The following is a 15,981-nucleotide window of genomic DNA, read 5'->3' on the forward strand; positions in this document are numbered from 1 at the left end:
TCAAACTTCTGCTTCAATAGCATTTTCACATGAAGGATATCTTCCCTGTCACCTGTCATAATCAAATCATCAACATAAATGACAAGTAGCATAATATCTTTCTCTGTTTTTCTCACATAAAGTGAGAAATCTGCCTTGGAAATCTGAAAGCCAATAGTGACAAGATACTGTCCTATCTTGTCAGACCATGCTCTAGGTGCTTGCTTCAAGCCATACAAGGCTTTCTTCAACCTGCAAACAAACTCAGGATGAACAGCATGCACATAACCTGGTGGGTGCTCCATATAGACCTCTTCTTGCAAATCACCATGCAAGAAGGCATTCTTTACATCCATCTGATGTAAAGATCATCCCTTTGATGCAGCCATAGCAATGACTGCTCTTACGGTTGCCATCCTTGCAACCGGACTGAATGTTTCTTCATAGTCAATGCCATATGTTTGTGCATACCCCTTGACTACTAATCTTTCCTTGTATCTGTTCACAGAACCATCTGCATTGTGCTTCACCTTATAAACCCACTTATTGCCAATTGCATTCTTACCTTTAGGCAAAGGTACCAATTCCCATGTAGCATTTTCTTCCAAGGCATCCATTTCTTCATCCATGACTTTCTCCCATTTTTCTTTTCCCATGGCTTGCTCAAAAGAAGTGGGTTCTAGTTCCTGTATCACTTTGACCATATATGCATAGTGAATGGCTGTAAATCCATCATATTTCAGCCTATCCACAGGATACCTAGCTCTCGTAGACCTGCGCAAAATAGGTTCACTCCTAGGTGCTCTCAAAACATCCCTGGTCTTCCTTACTCCAGGTGTAACAATAGAAGGAATACCCAACTCATCATCAATGCTCTGTTCTGAGCCACTGGATTCACCATCCACATAAGAGTGACCTGCGTTCACATCAAACATGGGCTGATCAACCTTCTCTTTTCCTTTTTGTGATACCTGCATACCACTATCTGCATTGTTTTGAGAAGATTCTCCTGATCTCAATTTGCCTGTCCATGGCGAAGAATGTGAACCACTGCTAGAGGACGCTCCAGGTCCACTAATATTTTGTGACTGCTGCTGTGAATTCTGTGCAGCATTACCATTTTGTGCATCTACATCATCAATCACATTTACTGGTTTATACCAGCTACTCATCTCATCAAAAACAACATCTCTGCTCACTATAAACTTACGAGTAGAAGGGTTATAGCATCTATACCCTTTTTGCTGCAGAGAGTAACCAATAAAGATGCACTTCTTAGCTTTTGGATCCAACTTGGATCTCAACTCATCTGGCACATGTACATAGGCAATGCAACCAAAAATTTTCAAATGAGAAATATCTGGTTTCCTACCAGTATACCTCTCCTCTGGAGTCATCCCATGTATTGTTGCAGTGGGAGTCCTATTCATTATATAGACTGCTGTAGCAACTACTTCAGCCTTGTAAAAATCTGGCAAGTCTTTTTCGTTGAGCATGGCACGAGATACCTCTCCAATATGCCTGTTTTTCCTTTCTGAAATTCCATTTTGTTGTGGGGTATGACTGCATGAATATTGCTGCTTTATGTCATGCTCCTGCAGGAGCCTTGCAAACTCATTTGAGAGGTACTCTCCCCCTCCATCTGACCTTAGGCATTTTATTTGCAGGCCTATTTCTTTTTCAACCATAGCTTTAAGAGTTTTGAAATGCCCAAAAACTTCACTTTTCTTTTTCATAAAATACACCCAAACTTTTCTGCTATAGTCATCAATAAAAGTGACAAAATAATAACAGCCTCCAAGAGATGCAGCTTTAGTAGTCTACACATCAGAGTGGATTAATTCCAATGGCTTCTCACTCTCTTGAGCATGTCTAGGAAATGGTTTCCTTGACTGTTTTCCAAATTGACAGGCTTCACATACCTTATGCATTTCTGCAACCTTGAATTTAGGCAATCTTGCAACAATATTTTGGGCCTGCATTGATTTAAGTCGCTGTACATTAACATGACCAATGCGTTTATGCCAGATATCAATATCTGCAACTACACCGGTCCCATATGCAAACATTGCTGTACTCAATTTAGGCATGTCTGCATCCAACGTAAACATTCTGCCCTTCTTCTTTCCTTTTGCTATCAAGGAACCTTTATTTTTCATATCCCCAACAAGGCATCCATGAGGATTAAATCTGACCTGCAAGCCCTCCTCAACCATTTGACCAACAGAAACCAGATTCTTGGTGATATTCGGGACATGAAATACATCGGACAGATATTTCTTTTTCCCATCCTGCATAGACAAAGGAATTTTTCCAATCTGCACAATAGCATGTGTAGTATCATCACCAGTCTCCACAAATCCTGGTTTTTCCATTTTCCTTGCATCCTCCATCCATTCTGTATGACCTGTCATGTGGTTTGATGCACCTGAGTCAACATACCACACATCATTTCTTTATTCTGCACTTGTCACAGAATTGTTCATGTGCTGCACCATAAACAAATGCTCATTTCTGTCATCACCCTATCTACTAGAAGATGCATAATTCCCTTGTTGCAATTTTCCATTCATGATGTTATTCTGCTTTTTATAGCAGTCTTTAGCCATATGATCCATTTTACCACAGTAGTAGCATTCAACATTTCTGTTTGCATTTTGGCCTCTTTGCCATCCACCTTGATCTCTTTGGCTCCCCCTACCTCTAGAGTTACCACGTCCTCCTCCATAGGACTGGTTTTCTTGAGTTTGCTGCATATTCTGATTTCTACCACGGCCTCCAAATCGGCCTCCTCTACCTCTGCCTCTACCTCTTCCAGCATTTGAGTAGAAGACAGCTTCTTTTGAAGTTCCTCCTGAAGAAGATGCACCACCATTTCTCTGCTCCTCAGAAATTAGAAGAGCAATCAACTCCTCAAAATCAGGAAATCTTTCACGAACTGAAATGGATGTTCGAAACTGTGCATAATCCTTTCCTAGACCATTCAAGGTCACAGAAACTAAATCATCATCTTCCACTGGCGACCCAATGGAAGCAAGTGCATCTGCAATCTTCTTCACCTTCATGTGGTAGTCATTGATACTCATACTTTCTCTTTGCACATTATGCAACTCTTGCTTGAGCTGCATTTTCCTGGCTTGCGTATTTGTGCTATATATTTTTGACAAAGTATCCCATGCCTCCTTTGGCGTACTTGCATCCTGAATATGCACAATCATAGAGTCTGAAATACTGATAGACAGCCAGTACATAACTTTCCTGGCTCTCTCATGCCATGCTTTGAATGCCTGCATTTGCTGTTGATTGGGAACATCAGGAAGAACTGGTTCTTCTTCATTTCCTGCAACAAATTCCCAATATCCTTTTCCCATAAGGAAATTCGTCATTGTAAACTTCCATGCTTGGAAGTTGTTCTTGTCAAGCTTTTCAGTTACAATCTGTGAAAGAGAATCAGGCGCCATTACAGAATACTGCAAAAAATTATGTCACTGCAGAGAACACAGCTTTCGCCTCACAAGGGCAAATCTGCAAAACTGACGAAAGTGGTATTTAACTACACAGTCACTTCCTAGTGACGATTTTGCATTAATAGGAACCAAGGATGATTCTGTAACTCCCAATGTCTCTGCGCACAGGCATACGATGCAATTTCTACAGTAACTTTTCACCGACCTGTAGAACAGTGGTCGCACAGCATAAAATTGGGCCTTTTCCTGAGTGCGTGCAGAAAAATTCGACCTCCAAAACAGGCCCCGAAATGGCCTCAAATAAAAAAAACAGGGTCGCCAAGGGGCTAAAGCCCTTTCCCGCAGCACATACTGCCCTCTTGCTTCACCGCGAAGGGCGTGTCAACCTGAGACAATGCACTCTTGCAATTTCCGGTTGTGCTACCTGCAGATATCTGCTCCCAAAACAAAAAATGAAAGCAACACTGCTCCTCTTACCAGAACACCGCGAGCTTGGCTTGCTTTCTTGAGCTCCTTACCACGAACAAGGCTCTGATACCATGTCAAGATTGTGGAAGAGAAGGAAGGAGTCTCACTTGTAGCTTTCTTGCTTGCACAATGGGGGAATACACACAAAGGTGGAGGCTGAAAACAGTTTTCCTCTTCTTAGTTGTGTAAGCCAAAAGAACTCTTATACAAAGAAATAGAAGAACCCTATATATGGGTCTCAAACCAAACTCAACTAACTAAGGTGGCATACTAACTGAGCCACGAACTAGAGTAGATAGGGATAGCTGTTTCTAGTTATTATTCATGGGCGGTGTACCAACCGCATCTGCAACTAACAAGTCGGTGACATAAATGCACAATGGTCACCTTGGCATATCACGAGTGGAGCTCGATATCTCAACATGCATAAGGTCCTTCGAGAGTATATACCTGAGCTTACCATTCCTTTCTTGGATGATGTGCCCATTAAGGGGTGTGCAGAAGAAGAGAAGAATGATAGTCTAAATGAGTAGGGATGCAGATACTTTGTGGCTGATCATATTTCAGCTTGTGAAAAGATTTTGGCCAGGTTAGAAGAAGTGAACTTGACACTATTAGGGCAAAAATATGTTTTTGGAGTAAATGAGATTGTCATTGTTGGACATATGTGTGGGTATTATGGCAGAAAACCTTCACCTGAGAAGGTGGATGCTATAGGCAAGATTACGAAGTATTGTTCTACCACTTTAAAGGTACGGAGATTCATTGGAGCCTATGTGTTTTACATGATTTGGATACCCCATTTTGCACACATTGCAGATTGTTTATATTAGCTGATTCGAAAGGGGAAGAAATCTTATTGGGAGGAGAGCCACACTAGAGCCATGCGGAAATTGAAGAAGTTATTGCAGATTGCTCCTACTCTCAGGAAAGCGGATTATAATTGCGGAAGGCCTATTGTATTGACAGTTGACACTAGTCCAACTGGCATAGGTTGGGCTGTGGGTCAAGATGATGCAAATGGAAACATGTATGCTATTCGGTTTGGGGCAAAAGTCCTAAATGAGAGACAAAGGAGGTATCTGCAAATCAAGAGGGAATTACTGGGAATTGTTATAGCTCTCAAATTTGACAAGGAGTACTTTATTGGATCCTCAGTTGTGGTAGAGATAGATTGCTTGCCATTGATAGGTATGATTATGAGTTGCTCTACTCCGAATATAGCTATGCTGAGATGGATTGCATACATCAAGTCATTAAATCCAGAATTTAAACACATAGCAGGGAAGGACAGTGGCGGATATGTTGTCTAGAGCTAGATATGATGATGAGGAGACACTACTTGTAGAAGAGGATGATGCAGAAATTTCAGCCACTATGGTTGATCATGTTTGTCATGTCTATGATATTGTGGCTTTCATAGAAGAACTCTATGTTGGAGATTGGTTGCAGATTGGCAAGTACCTTAGTACACTAAGCAAAAGAGATGAATGGATAGATGAAGAGTTAAAGAAGATTAGAAGAAAAGCCTATGGTTATTTCCTCAAGGATGGATTTCTTTGGAAGCACCCGAAAAAAAGAGGAGGATTACCCTTGCGGGTTGTCTACGATAAAGAGACCCAGTTACAGGTGATGAGGGAGTTTCATGAGAGTCCTTGGGCTAGTCATAGAGGAGTATGGGCTACTTATGAGAAAATCAAGGAAAAATATTGGTGGAAAGGCATGTACAGAGATGTTTCTCGCTTTGTAGAGACTTGCAGAGACTGTCAGATGTATTCCATAGTGCATCATCGAGATGAGCTTCATCCGACCTATCCGCTATGCATTCATTATAAGTGGGTAGTTGACTTGGTTACTATGCCTATGGGTCTATGGCAAATGAGATATATTGTTTTGGCTATAGAGGAACTTACCAATCATGTTGAGGGCAGACCTTTGAGAACGAATACCACTAGTCCAGTGTGTAAGTTCTTATTGGAAGAAATTTTCTGTAGGTATGGCTGTGTGGGTAAGATCATTGCAGATCGCGGTGAATTGGATGCAGATGAAGCTAGGGAGATTTTTTCTCAACTAGGAATCAAGTTGGCTCTAACCATAGTATACAATCCAGAGGGAAATGGGAAGAGTCAAAGAGGGCATCCGCCGATAGTGAAAGCATTAGCCAAAGCATGCAAAGGACGGATTGGAGAATGGCGATACTTATACCATTTGCTTTGTGGACTGATCGTACGACTCACAGTGTTACCACAAGATATATTCCCACACAGTTGATGTATGGTCAGAAACCGGTTATGCCGACTGAGACTTGTGCTTTGACTTGGTCAGTTTTACCTTGGCAGGAGGATTTGATGAGAGAGGAGCTCTTAGCTCTTTGGATCCAGCAATTGGAGAGAAGACCAAAGGATATTTAGCTAGCTATTGACAGGTTGAAGGTTGCCAGACTAAGAAATAAGGATAGGTTTGATAGCAGGCATTGCTTGCGGCCTAGAGCAATAGAAGAGGGAGACTGGGTATTAGTCTTTGATAGCAGCCTTGAAAATCAGTATACTACACTTCAGAAGATGGTGAAAAGATGGTTTGGGCCGTACATAGTCAGACATGTCTTTGATAATGCAACATATGAGCTGACAGAATTGGATGGGACAATGCTTAGAGTGCCCATTGTAGGAAAAAGAATCAAGATTTTCAAGAAAAGAGATGATGAGGATTATGCATTGGAAGAATTTGCAAGAGAAGAGCAATGAGAAGAAAATCCAGCAGAAGAGACGGATGATATGACAGATAATCTTGCTGATATACCAGAAATACACAATGAAGAGATTGATCTGTTTGTGGATATTGACGATAATGATCATGGGTAGTTGGCCCATCCGGAGGATGAACAGGATCAGAGGGGTTGGATGTTGTACTGCTCCGCATCCGAGGTGTGTTATCCACCAAAAAGTTGTGTGTGTGGCATTTGTTACTTTGTAAATACTTAGTTGTTGTGTTTGCATTTTTGTTCTGCAAGGGTAGTATAGTGGAGAGGGATTTGGAGCAAGAGGAACTTATCTGTAATGCTCTAGTTGGCATGTATGCCAAGTATGGAAACCTACTTTCAATCAAGAGAGAGGATTTTGGATTGCCTGATTCATAAGTTAAGGCTAATTATTATGTGATCTGGGGAGCTCTTATCCCATTTCTCATGGAGCTGCACAGGTTTCAACCGCCATATGATATCAAGAGCGTCGACACTGCAATCAATGTGCTCCTGTCATTTCTAGATCAAGATAGTGCCCAAAACTGCATCTGTCAGATTTTGGATGGGCTTGCATATAGATGTAGAACAACTCCTGTCATTCTTGTGGAATGCCCATTTATAGGTTCATATCCCTATCTGGCTCTGGCTTGCTACTTTCTTCACAGGTGAGAGCGGAATTTAGGTGACGGGAAGTGCTTAAAAATAGCTAAAAATTATGAGTATCAATGGAAAAATATTCAATGTCAAAGGCGGCGGCTCGATCTAGGACGATTTTAAGCGCCAAAGTGCTTTAAAGATGCCCGAGCGACACTTGTTGATTTTTCATAATTTTTCAGACAGTCGTGCGGGTTGACACAAGCAACTGGCCAATGCGGGATGCCAAGCCGGACGCCCAGGATTTTTCAGAGCTCAATTCGGAGTCCGGACGGGGAAATGGCCAAGGAAACGGTCAAGATATGAAAAGGTGGACACTTGGGAGGCCAAATTTGAGCATGCCTTTTGAGTTTGGACCCCCCCCAAAAATTTTATGCACCTTATGAAGCAAAAAACGTGGAGAGAGAATGAAGAGGAATGAAAAAACGTGATCAACAGAGGGCGCCATTTTTTTCGCCATGGATGGAGAGAGGGCATCATGGCTACTGCAAACAACCCCCCCAATGGATTATGGGGCTTCATTCCCCTCTGTCTGTGGACTCTATCGCCGCCTCTCGCCCGAGAAATGGTGGTCTCTATGAAGAATTCTGATTTCAGTCTTTCTCTCTCCTCCCTCTCTCTCTTCTAAAGGCAAGTTCATGTGGGGAGAAGAAGGAAGAAGAAAGAATGGTGGAGGCTTGTCCGGCATGGATCGGATTGCTCCACGGGCTGGAAATGTGATTGGTGATGGTGCTGGACATGAAGTGCTGCTGATTTCCAAATCTACAGCCATGGACATGAAACTCGAAACACGCAAATAAGCGGTAATTTAAAATTTTCAAAGGAAATTTGAGCTTTTATGGCTTTTGATGGATGAAATGTTGTTCATGTGGGATAAAAACTGTTCATGTTGCTATTTTCTATGAGTTCTTGCTGGCCATAATCAAAAAATCAGAAAAATATGCATTTTGTGGTTCAAAATAATACATTAAAACACGTAAAACATGAAAAAACAAGGGAAAATGAGGGTTTTTGGCATAAAAAGGAGGAGGTAAATAGGAACATCAACTAAACTTTCATTTTTTCTGCAAGAAGGAACTAAGGGCCACAGCCCATAACCTGTTCTTAATTTTCAGCAATTAAATAATGCAGGAAAATAAGGGGAAATACAAGAAAATGGTGAAAAAACCCTAAAAAATAGGAAAAAATGCATTTTGGGTTCCGAAAATAAGGATAAATAAGAGCAATGTTTGTGAATGTTTGTGGGGACTGAAGCATGAGGATTTGCCTCAGTTCAACCCCACCTTCTTGTTCTAGTGTGTCTTTTTCTGTTTTTTCCACATAAAATGATGGTGAAATACCCTATAAACCTATCCAACGATGCACTATTTAAACGGGGAAAGGTAGAGGAGTTGAAATATGTCTAAATGCCGTGTGAAATGATGGAAAAGTTGCTGATTTCTATGCATAGCATTTAGGACGAAGGATAATTAAACTTAAGAGCTTAGTAGCACGAGGATCACCTCGGTGGTAGGCCCATGCAACGAAGCACGAACGGCAGTTGGAAACCATTAAAAGGATGTTTTTGCACTTGTGCACGAGATTGTTTTGCTAAATGTTTGAGCACTAGGCATTCACCAAATGCATAGAGCATGAAAAGAATTTAAAAAATATCAGTGACCAGCTCCTAGACATGCATTGCAATTGGTTTATTGGAACCTGACCTACGATGAGAGGCAGTGAGGTGCCCATGCTGTAGGTAGACGCGGGTCCCAAAGGGGAAAGCAAGTGAGGAAGAAATGGTACACTCCTGGACACGCTTATTTGGTACCTTGAGCGACTTTTGTGCGAAATGTCTAAATGTTGAGCGATGCATCGAGGGGCCAATCCCCAAGGTGTAGGAGAGTCGCAGAGGGTTGACGGCATTCAGCTGTAGGAGGAACCCCATGTGTATGTGATTCGAGCCTATTTGGCTCTGTGAAAGGGACTCCCTCTGAGGAGTAATATTGGGTTAGGATCAGTTGGACTACAACGTATTACAAACGCAATGTTTAGGAAGGCAGAGATTTTGATAGACGCTCCTGGCCGCGAGGCCAAGGGGTTGTCTTGTGCGCAGTGACGAGGCCCGGCTAGTGTATGAGCCAGTGCCGGTCCGTTTTTTGGTCCATCAGTGGTGCGTCTGCCGGGAGCCGCTTAAAAGTGGCGGTTCTCGAATCCTGGTTGTTTAGGGACCAACTAGAAGTTTATGCCAAAGGATACTGAGATTGATCCGTTATTTATTGATAAGCATCGTCTAGCAGAAATCCAAAAGCAAGACAGAGACGAAAGAGCTAGGCGACGTGCTGAAATTTTTAGGAGATATTCCCCTAAGCGTAGCGGTGCTGAACCCTTACGAGGGAGTGGATCTAGTGGTCTTGGTACTACAAGCAGTAAGTTAGGAGAAGGTGGAAGCTCTAGTGCTCCCCTTCCTTCGATAAGCCAGTCCACGTCAAGTATGGGAAGTGTAACCCCACTGTCCCCTATTCCTAGTGCAAATCCAATCCTTGTCATGGCGCAGCCTATTGCAATTCCAGCAGGAACGATGGATTTGCCGGCTCTAGGTTACCCGCTACCCATTTTTAATGGGTTAGTTGAGGAAGATGTGGAACTCCACATTAGGGAGTTTCAAAAGCTGATGTTTAACTGTCGCATTCAAGAGGAAGGACATTTGATGATGTTCTTCAATATGACTCTCAAAGGAAGAGCCGCTATATGGTATCATGGTTTAGAAGCCGGAACCATATTGAACATTGATGCATTTTATGGAGCTTTTCGAAGGGAGTTTGCCCCTGAAAGGGGTGGGCAATATTGGTTGCGTGTACTCAACGTGACCCGCCAAGAACCACACGAAGATATTCATGCTTATGCGAAGAAGATAAAAGAGGTTTTCCATAAGTCGGACACCTCTATCCCTATCCCCGTAGCTGCCCAATTGCAATATTTCCTACATGGTTTGGACATTAATATCCAATTGCAGTTGAGTAGTGTTCCCTTGGGGGATATAGATACTGCCATTACACGAGCACAAGAGGTGGAATCCCGACTACAAGCAGCCTATGCTTCTCGCGGCAATTCGAATATGGGTTTAGTATTGGGAAACAATGTGGCAATGACCAATGGCAGTAGTGGTCAAGGGATAGCGATGGCTAATCCTAATGGGAGAGGGAACATGATGCCGAATGTCCCTTTATTACCAGCTCCCCCTAGCATGTCGATGCCTACGGGCAGTCAAATGGCTCCAAGTAGTGGAGGCCAGGCGGTCAATTCTAATACCATGCCTGTGGCTCAACAACCAGTGCCTAATCGAATTGTTAAGCCGATGGAACGACATGGTAATGACCAAGGCTATGAGTCGAGTTCTTCTAATGTCCTTGGCGAGGTTAAGGACATGATGAAGCATTATACCGACATGATTACGGAGCAGTATCGACAAATAGCCGTTGATGTCAACTTCCTTAAAAAATAACAAAATTTGATAGGAAGTAGATACCCAGAGGAGGGTGCACCTTCGAGGTTTAGTTGCAAATGGTGTGGCGGGCAGCATTATCCAAGGAATTACCCAAATGTTAAGTGCGACATTTGTGGAAAATCTGGCCATTTAGCAGCTACTTGCTGGAGTAAGATCAGTTCCCTCCAGCGAGGAAGTCGGCAACCAGGGCCTGTTAATCATCGTGCCCAAGGAAATGATTCCCAGCCAGAAAATGGGCCTAAACAAATACTTCAACGACCAAAGACTACAGTGGAGGAGCTACCTAGTGGTAGTGGGGTTAGTTTGATTGAGGCTGTACGCGTTAATGATGCTGAAACCTCTAATCTGCGAGCTGTTCTTACAAGAGGTCAAAAGGGTAGAGGAGCCGACAGGGATAAGCCTGTCGACGGAAACCCTAAACAAGGCGACAAAGGAACGCAAGTTTTGGATCCTGCCATGGAAGGGGGACCTTTGAAGCCCGTAGAAAGTAAAGCCGATAAGGAACCACCAAAGAAGAAGGTGAAAGTTAAGAAAGAGGCAATAAAGACGGTTCAGCGACCTAAAGAGCGGATGGTTTGGCGTGAAAAGCGAGCTCTATCGAACTATCATGAATTCGATTTGGCAAGCTCTCTTTGTGAAGTCAAACCGGATGTGAATCTTTTACAGCTTATTAGGCTTTCCCCAGGAGTACGTAAGGAATTTAGAAAGATCCTACGTACCGGGTATATCGTAGAACCTTTGGGTATTGCGCGAGTTGGTGATGACTGGTTCGAGCATGCTAAGAAGCATTGCCCAAGGGTTGCAGCCTATGTCGATGGGATATTAGTAGATTATGCCATTGTCGACACTGGATCATCTGTTAACATTATGAGTTCTGAACTGATGGAAAGGTTGGGTCTTGCGATTCAGAAAGATACTTCCACAATTCTTAGAATGGCAGATGATAGTTTGAGACAGCCGGAAGGCTGCATTACTAAGGTCCATGTCACTGTTGCAAATATAGAATGCCTGTTGGACTTTAGGGTGATTCGTTTTGCAGGGCACCCAAGTTATCAAGTATTACTTGGACGACCTTGGATCTTGCAAGCGGACTGCCAAGTAGATATACCCGCCGGTCGATTGATATTCGGCAGAGGTGCCCAGCGTGTGGTAGTTGATGCTTATCCTGAGTCCCCGCAGAGTGAGAGAGCTCCTCTATCTTCTACAGAATTGGAGACATTAGAAGATTTATCTGGCAATGAGACATCATCAAGTGATGAGTCCAAAGAGGGATCCACCACGGAGGACATTTATCAGATCACTTTGAACGAGCCGATAGAGGGCCAAGATCGTATAAGAGATGCAGATGTTATCGAGCTAGACCTTGGTACGCTTGATGATTCGCGACCAATCAAATTAGGGTCTATGCTCAGTACAGCAAAAAGGGAGGACTATGTGGCCTTGATCCAGGAATTCCGTGATATCTTTGCCTGGAGTTATGATGAATTGAGAGGCATCCCTCCTAGTCTTGCTGTTCATACAATCCCGTTGAAGGAAGGCAGTCGTCCTGTACGGCAGAAAGTAAGGCGTATGCCTTTCGAATTAAGGGACGGCCTGTTTGAAGAGTTACAGAAGCTTCGAAAAGCGGGTTTGATTTTTCCTGTGCAACACACGGAATGATGTTCGCCAGTTGTGATTAGAAAGAAGATGAATAATCAAATCCGTTTATGTGTAGACTTTAGGGAGCTGAATAAGCAGACAGTTAAGGACTACTACCCGTTGCCATTTATTGACCAGATTTTGGATCAATTAGCGGGTAGGGAGATATATTCGTTTATGGATTGCTTTGCAGGATACAACCAAATGGCAATTGCAGAAGAGGACAAGTTGAAAACAACTTTTATCACTGTATTTGGTACTTTTGCGTACCATGTGATGGCCTTTGGTTTATGCAATGCGCCTGGTTCGTGGCAACGAACAGCAGATAAGACATTCGGTGACATATCCCCTGTAGAGTTGAAGGTGTTTATTGATGATTTAGGGGCCGCCACCGTGAGAGAAAGGCAGTTGATCATTTTAAGAAAATGCTTTGAGCGCTGTAGACAATTTTGCATCGCCCTAAACCCACGGAAGTGTGTTTTTGGAGTACCTTATGGGCTATTGCTGGGTCATGTGGTCAGTTCGGTAGGAATTGCGACAGACCCCGAGAAGGTCAAAGTTATAGTTGCCATGGGTCCACCACGCACTCCGAAAGAGGTTCATAGCTTTCTGTCTTCGGTTGGTTACTACCGTAGATTCATCAACGCCTTAGCAGAAAGAACGTTGCCACTTACAAATTTATTGTCCTTTAGCTGTTCGTTTGTATGGGGTGACCCTTGTAAGGTAGCATTCGAGGATGTGAAACAAGAGCTAGCAAGAGCGCCCGTTTTAAAAGCACCTAAAAGAGGTGAGGTGTTCTATATATTCTCAGCAGCCACCATGTATAGTATCAGCTGCTGTTTAGCCCAAATTTGGGAAGAGAAGTGGTACCACCCGATTGCTTTTGCTAGTCGGAAGCTGGGGGTATCCGAAATCAATTACACCTACATGGAGAAGCTGTGTCTAGCGATGGTTTTTGGGACCAAGAAATTCAGGCATTACATTCTCTATGAGAAAGTCGTGCTTTATACGAAGGCGGAGGGACTTCGACTATTGATGAATAAGTTATAGCCGCCTGATCGTTTAGCGAAGTGGTTAATCACTTTGCAGGAATTTGATTATGAAATCAAGAGTAAGCCACCAAGGTTGCAAGGCATCGTGGAATGTCTTGTGGACTTTGGGGAGCCGAAAGAATCTGTGGCTGAAGGTAGTGATATGGAGTGGTTATTTAAAATAGATACGGCATCTATTCCCTCCTGGTATGCTACAATAACGCATTATTTATCAACGGGAGAGGCGGGATCCGAATTATCTAAGGCTGAGAAAAGGAAAATTAAGCAGCAAGCGTTAAAGTTTGCCTTGATCGCAGGTACATTATATCAGCAAGGGGTTGATGACATCTATCGCCGGTGTGTGATGCCTGACGAGGTGCCATTCATTTTGGAAGAGTGCCATGATTCTGCTTGCGGTGGCCATTTTGCTGGACGACTCACAGCACAAAAGGCTTTAAGAGCAGGTTATTGGTGGCCTGCCATCTTCCAGGATGCGTTTGCGTATGTTAAGCGATGCGATATTTGCCAACGACATGATAGTCGAGAGAATAGGAAACGACCACTCACCCCTATTATGGCGATACTTCCATTTGAGAAGTGGGGAATAGACTTTGTGGGTCCTATTACTTCGTCATCGACTACGCAAAAGCGGTACATCATTGTAGCAACTGACTACTTCACAAAGTGGTCAGAAGCACGTGCAACAAGGAAAGATGATGCTAAAGAAACTGCTAGTTTCCTTTTAGAGCAGATAATATGCCGGTTTGGTCCGCCAAAAGAATTAGTGTCGGACCGCGGAACCCATTTCCTAAATAAGGTGATCAAAGGTTTGACGGAGTTGTGGCACATCAAGCATAACAAGACAACCCCATATAATCTGCAAGCCAATGGGCAAGTCGAAAGCACCAACAAGCAGCTTGTGGGCATCCTGTCCAAAATTATTTCAGAAAAGAAATGGGATTGGGATAAAAAGTTATACGTGGCAGTGTGGGCTTATAATACGACCTTCAAACGAGCCACTGGCCATACCCCGTTCAAGTTAGTATATGGGGAGGAGTGTGTCTTGCCTCTAGAAATTGAGCTGCCGACTATTCGGTTTGCCATCAATCATTCTTTGAGCGATGAAGATGCACTCTTTGAGCGCTTGACGACACTGGCACATTTAGATGAGCTTAAGTTGCAGAGCTTATTGCACCAAGAAGTGGCGAAGCGCCGAAGCGCCGAATGAAGAAGCTACACGACCTCAAAGCCAAGAAATACACCTTCAAGAAAGGACAGCTTGTTCTGTATTATGACGCACGACGTGAATTATTCCCAGGCAAGCTAGAACCCAAATGGGATGGGCCCTATAAGATCGTTAGGATAGGAAAGAATAAATCTACAGTGTTGTTAGCTGACCTTGAGGGGATAGAATTTAAAAATAAGGTTAATCTTAATAAGATTAAACCTTATTACTTCTGATTGCACTAATGCTATGACTGCCTTGCAGGTCTAGGCAAGATCGATCAAACATCTGCAAGGAAATCGTGATAGAGGTTGATGGGTCGTCTGATCCCTTATTTAGAACACCCATATTTAGAACAGAGGTATCATCAGGGGAAGCTCATTTGGTGGAGCAAAGGATACAAGGTGATTGAGCAAGAAGGCGGGACATTTATTTGGGAAATCAAGGTCTTCTGCCATCACTGCCTACAAATTTTGACGAGCATCCCTGTTGAATTCAATGATGATGGAGGGATGGAGCCTACAGTCCACCCGTTGAATATGCTGAATTTCGATTACCATAATTACGAGTAGAGTCCGGGATGGCGGGATATGTAAACCCTTTATGGACGTACAACTTGTACTTTGATGGGGCATCCAGGGGTGCATGTAAAAAAGGAAGTGTAGGAGTTGTCATCCGAGACCCCCGACGACGCATTGTCATGAAGTTAGCTGCTTATCTCGGGGCGAATTTTACTAATAATATGGCCGAATACAAAGCCCTGATCATGGGTTTGAATATTGCAAAGAAGGGTGGTATCCGCCAGTTGTTGGTAAAAGGGGACTCTCAGTTGGTTTTAAATCAACTCAATGGGACGTACATGGTACGAAACCCCATCCTTTGTATGTACCATCATACTGCCATAGCCCTGCTAGACGAATTCGATAGAGTGTCTTTTCAGCTGATTCCACGGAATTGGAATCAGTTTGCCGATTCATTGGCTAATTTTGCGTATGAAGAAGACCTCTTCTTTAATTGTGGCCCTTGTCCCGATATATCTATTGATGCTGAGACAGGACCTGGTCGTTTGTGGGGTATGCTTTCTGAACATGCCCTCTTTGGCAGACGATGGTTGATTTGGGTGATGCAGAGGGTAAGCGAGACTCATCTGCCTTTATTATCTTGGACCCACAGACTGGTTAGACGACATGTGATGCGAACACCTCTTGCGATATACGCAGGAGGGATAGGTCATAATTTAATGCACTTAGTATAGGGCTACAAGCCCTGTTCCCCTGGGAATAGTATGCTTT

Source organism: Lygodium microphyllum, chromosome 18, assembly GCF_053477565.2.
Source record: "Lygodium microphyllum isolate KBCC chromosome 18, Lygodium_microphyllum_v1.1.10, whole genome shotgun sequence".
Taxonomy (NCBI): Eukaryota; Viridiplantae; Streptophyta; class Polypodiopsida; order Schizaeales; family Lygodiaceae; genus Lygodium; species Lygodium microphyllum.